The sequence below is a fragment of the Triticum dicoccoides genome, chromosome 6A (genome assembly GCF_002162155.2).
Source record: "Triticum dicoccoides isolate Atlit2015 ecotype Zavitan chromosome 6A, WEW_v2.0, whole genome shotgun sequence".
Classification (NCBI taxonomy): domain Eukaryota; kingdom Viridiplantae; phylum Streptophyta; class Magnoliopsida; order Poales; family Poaceae; genus Triticum; species Triticum dicoccoides.
In genome coordinates this window covers 485,364,192-485,370,143 of record NC_041390.1, presented here as the reverse complement: position 1 = coordinate 485,370,143, position 5,952 = coordinate 485,364,192, and positions in this window count along the sequence as shown.

Genomic DNA, 5,952 nt, shown 5'->3' with positions numbered 1-5,952 from the left:
TCGTTATAAGTCCGCTAGCCAATGCTTAGATGAGTTTGATAATTTTATTGTTAAATGAGAAAACTTCAATGCTTATGTTGGTAGAGAATTGAAACGTAATGCTTATATGATTGAACACTTGAGTGATTATATGTCTAGAGTTAAAGGTGAGCTTAAACTTATTAGTAAACATGCTTCTGTGGTTACCACTCAAGTAAAACAAGTACTTAAGGCTCAGAATGATTTGCTCAATGAATTAAATAATAAGAAAAATGATAATGTTGTTAGAGTTATGACTAGAGGGGGTAAAATGACTCAGGAACCTTTGTATCCTGAGGGCCACCCTAAGAGAATTGAGCAAGATTCTGGGAGAACTAATGTTGATGCACCTAGTTCTTCTAAGAAGAAGAAGAAGAAAAATGATAGAACTTTGCATGCTTCTAGTGAACCTATTATTGACACACCTGAGAATACCAATGATATTTCTTTCTGATGCTGAAACACAATCTGGTAATGAACATGAACATAGTGATAATGTTAATGATGATGTTCATGTTGATGCTCAACCTAGAAATAACAATGATGTAGAGATTGAACCTACTGTTGATCTTGATAACCCACAATCAAAGAATCAACGTTATGATAAGAGAGACTTCATTGCTAGGAAGCACGGTAAAGAAAGAGAACCATGGGTTCAGGAACCCATGCCTTTTCCTCCTAAACCATCCAAGGAAAAGGATGATGAGGATTTTGAGCGCTTTGCTAAAATGATTAGACCTATCTTTTTGCATATGCGTTTGACTGATATGCTTAAATTGAACCCTTATGCCAAGTACATGAAGGATATTGTTACTAATAAAAGAAAGATACCGGAAGCTGAAATTTCCACCGTGCTTTCTAATTACACTTTTAAGGGTGGAATACCAAAGAAACAAACAGATCCCGGAGTACCAACTATACCATGCTCCATTAAAAGAAACTATGTTAAAACTGCTTTATGTGATCTTGGAGCCGGTGTTAGTGTTATGCATCTCTCTTTATATCATAGACTTGATTTGAATAAGTTGACACCCACTAAAATATCTTTGCAAATGGCTGATAAGTCAATTCCTATACCTGTCGGTATTTGTGAGGATGTGCCTGTTGTGGTTGCAAACGCTACTATTTTAACGGACTTTGTTATTCTTGATATTCTCGAGGACGATAGTATGTCGATTATCCTTGGTAGACCCTTTTTGAATACTGCAGGGGCTGCTATTGATTGCAACAAAGTCAATGCCACTTTTCATGTTAATGGTAATGAGCATACGGTGCACTTTCTGAGGAAACAACCTCAAGTCCACAGTATCAATTCTATTGGAAAAATTCCAACAATCACTATTGGATGTTTTGAATTTCCTCTTCCTACTATCAAGAACAAATATGATATTCTTATTGTTGGGGATGTGCATATCCCCGTTGAGGTAACCTAGTGTTATTCAAAATTTCTCTGGTTTCATGCGATTCAGAATGAGTTTGTTAACAAGACTTCATCAAGCTTGTTAGTGGATTCCTTTTGATGAGCATGAGATGGATCAAGTTAGAAAGCACAACCTTATGTGCCCTCTTTTTACTTTCTGTTATTTATATTAAATAAAGCAAAAATAGTATTTTATGTCTGTTTCCTGAATTATCCTTGCAATAAAAAATACCCGGAAAATAAAAGTTCTCCAAATGCATTGAAAATTTAATATGATTTTTCTGGAATATTTGAGAATTATTGGCACTGAGAACACACCAGGGGGACCCACCATGTGCCCACGAGGGTGGAGGGCGCGCCATAGGGAGCATTCATTTTCCTGCCATACATTATTTTGCTCTCTTCGTGGGTAGATGCATTAATGGTAAGGATGAGGCATGTCACATATGTGTTCCCGATCTTAGTGTTCTCAAGAGTGCTGTATTAGGAGATAAACAATACAACTTGGGGGCTATTGTTGCACGTACGTTGCATCTTAATAGTTTAACTGGAGATTTGTTTGGTGGAATTTATGCAACTCGTGTGGCTAACTTTCTTGATATACCCATACGCGGGGATGATATTGAGTTGCCTCCTGCTTATCTAGATTATAATGCTATGGTTCATCATCAGTTTGTTGAGAGGAACAATCAGTTCCTCCAGTACCGACTAATCTACTGAAATATCTTTGCAAGTGGCTGATAAATCAACTGCTATACCTGTCGGATTTTGTGAGGATGTGCCTGTTGGGGTTGCAAACGCTACTATTTTAACGGACTTTGTTATTCTTGATATTCCCGAGGATGATAGTATGTCTATTATTCTTGGAAGACCCTTTTTGAATACTGCAGGGGCTGTTATTGATTGCAACAAAGGCAGTGTCACTTTTCATGTTAATGGTAATGAGCATACGGTACACTTTCTAAGGAAACAACCTCAAGTCCACAGTATCAATTCTATTGGAATAATTTCAACTATTATTATTGGAGGTTTTGAATTTCCTCTTCCTACTGTCAAGAAGGAATATGATATTCTTATCATTGGGGATGTGCATATCCCCGTTGAGGTAACCGAGTGTTATTCGAAATTTCTTCGGTTTCATGCGATTCAGAATGTGTTTGTTAACAAGACTTGATCAACCTTGTTAGTGGATTCCTTTTGACGAGCATGAGATGGATGAAGTTAGAAAGCACAACCTTATGTACCCTCTTTTTACTTTCTGTTATTTATATTAAATAAAGCAAAACTAGTATTTTTTGTCTGTTTTTTGAATTACCCTTGCAATAAAAAATACCCCAAAAATAAAAGTTCTCCAAATGCCCTAAAAATGAAATATGATTTTTTCCAAAATATTTAAGAATTATTGGCACTGAGAACACATCAGGGGGACCCACCGTGTGCCCACGAGGGTGGAGGGTGCACCCCCTGCCTCATGGACCCCACGTGGGTCCCCTCCACTTATTCGTGCACCCACACACTTTGTCTTCCTCCAGAAAAAATCACCCACCAGTTCAAACCCGAGTTCTAGCTCATCTTGCTGCCATTTTCGATCTCCTTGCTCAAAGCTCCATTCAGAAAATTGCTTTGGGGGATTGTTCTTTGGTATGTGACTCCTCCAATGGTCCAATTAGTTTTTGTTCTAGTGCTTTATTTATTGCAAATTTTTGCTGCTTAGGTGACCCTGTTCTTGAGCTTGCATGTCAAATTTATGTGGTCAGAAGTAGTTTTAATGCATGATATAGCCTCTAGACACTTGTAGGAGTAGTTCCTATCAATTTTGTTGAGTTTGGCTCACTTTTATTTTAAGTTACTAAAAATTCCAGAAATTTTCAGAAAAGGATGAAGAGATTTTTTAGGACCTCATCAAGCCGAAGTTCGAAGGATAAGCAAAGTGAAGAGAATAATAAGCCCAAGTATAATCTCCCTAGTACTGCGGAGGTTCGGCCATGTGAATGGCCTTGTGATGAGTTCTTGAGAGAAGTCGGGATTTATGAAGATTTTTATTATTTGGCTGAGAATGCAGGCCTCACCGACATCCTCCACGACCAGCGTGAACAATATCTCTTACACACCAATATTTTTGTGCAAATTTTTCATTTCCGTGCTAGGAGATCGCCACCTTCGGTGGAATTTTATTTATATGATGAGCATAAGGAGATGTCACTCTATGATTTTTGCCGGGTTTGTAGGATACCCTTTGAGGGCAGCATAGACGATCCACATCGTAATGATGTGGAGGGATTTATTGATATGATTACTGTAGGGGAAACGAGGAAAGTTTCCGATGCAAGAATTACTAGCATACATTTTCCTGTCCTATGTTACTTCGCAATATTTGCTTGTAGATGCTTAATTGGTTGCGGGAACTATGGAAATCTTAGTGCCCTTGATATTGTTATTTTGCGCCATGCTTTGTTTCGTGATACCACTTTTACTTTAGGCGCTATTGTTGCTAAACAGTTAAATTTGAACCATACAAAGGGTCCCGTCTTAGGAGGCATCTCCGCCTCGCGCCTTGCTGCACACTTTAACATACCTATTAGGCATTATGAGAAAGAGGAAAAGTTGTTGCCTCATATTTTCTTAGATTATAAGAGCATGGTAGCACATGATTCTATTGTTAAGAATAAGAAGAAGATGCTTCACTATAGACTGATATTTAATAAGAATCACTTTGAGACTATTACCTTGCCTGCTCCCTCTTTGTTCAACATATTTTCAGGCACGTACCTTGTTTTGCCATAGGCCGTTCAGGCATACCAGAGCCTGACATCAGCTCCAGAGCCGGAGCCACTATCTGATCCTCATCGTCAGTCTGTTTATCAGTGGGATCCGGAGGAGATCGCTAACCAGTGGCACCCTGAGGATCCTCATCAGTACACTAGAGGGGACCACTTTGATCCATGGGCATAGACCAACTTAGGCAAAAAGCCTAAGCTTGGGGGATAAGTATTTCTCACCGACATTACATTCATGTTCACACACTCATGCCAGTTGTCGGTGCTCATACTTTTTCATTGTATCATCCATGCTAGTTTATTTTCTTTTCCAGCATTCTTCTTGTGTGTTTGAAAAACCTTAAGAAAAAAAATTTAGTTGTAGCTTTTAGCTAGTTTACTTTCCATGCCTGTAGTAGTAGTAATTAAAAATAAAACCCAAAAAGATTTCTCATTCTTCTTTTGCTTGTTGTGAGCTTTCCCGTGTAAATAGTTTTATTTCCTTTCTTTTCCTCAGGGGTCGAGAGGAGAAGACCATAATGAAAAATGTTGAGTGGCTCTCATATGCATTATTCTTGATCTAACAAAGAGGCCATATTACCTTGTCTTCTCCTGTATATTGAATGCTTGCAGATTCCAGCTTAGTATGACTGCTATATTCTCTACACCGTTCGGTCGTTCAAGTGAAAAGGCAATAATGATGATATATGATGAACTGATTGAGATGAGAAAAGCTGGTATGAACTCGACCTCTCTTGTTTTTGTAAATATGATTAGTCCATCGTTCCTGATTCAGCCTATTATGAATGAAACATGTTTGCAATGACAATTAGAGATTATAGTTGCTTATGCCATGCTTAATTTGCTAGGAGTTTATAATGGTTTACCTTGCGTGCCAACATGCTATTAAAATGGTTGTGATGTGGTATGATAGGGTGGTATCCTCCTTTGAACAATTCGAGTGGCTTGAATTGGCACATGTTCATGCATGTAGTTGAAACAAAATCAACATAGCCTCCACGATATTTATGTTCATGGTGAATTATATCCTACTCATGCTTGCATTCAGTGTTGATTAATTTTAACGCGTGTTCATGACTGTTGTCGCTCTCTAGCTGGTCGCTTCCCAGTATCTTTCTAGCCTTCACCTGTACTAAGCGAGAATGCTGCTTGTGCATCCAATTCCATAAACCCCAAAGTTATTCCATATGAGTCCACCATACCTTCCTATATGCGGTATCTACCTGCCGTTCCAAGTAAATTTGTATGTGCCAAACTCTAAACCTTCAAATGAAATTCGGTTTTGTATGCTTGAATACCTCATGTATCATCTAGGGCTGTCTGTATCTTCCATGCTAGGCGAGTTATTCTCAAGAGGAGTGGACTCCGCTCCTCACTCACGAGAAAATGTCTAGACACCGGGATGCCTAGTCCCATGCTCAAATAAAATCAAATTAATTGCAAAAAAACTCCCCCAGGATTGTTGTTAGTTGGAGGCACCTGTTGTTTTGGGCAAGCCACAGATTGATGCTTGTTGGTGGTGGGGGAGTATAAACTTTACCATTCTGCTTGGGAACCGCCTATAATGTGTGTAGCATGGAAGATATCGAGATCTCTTGGTTGTTATGTTGACAATGAAAGTATACCACTCAAAATATTATTTATCTCTATTTCAAAACCGAGCTCTGGCGCCACTACAAATCCCTGTTTCCCTCTGCGAAGGGCCTATCTATTTACTTTTGTGTTGAGTCATCACCC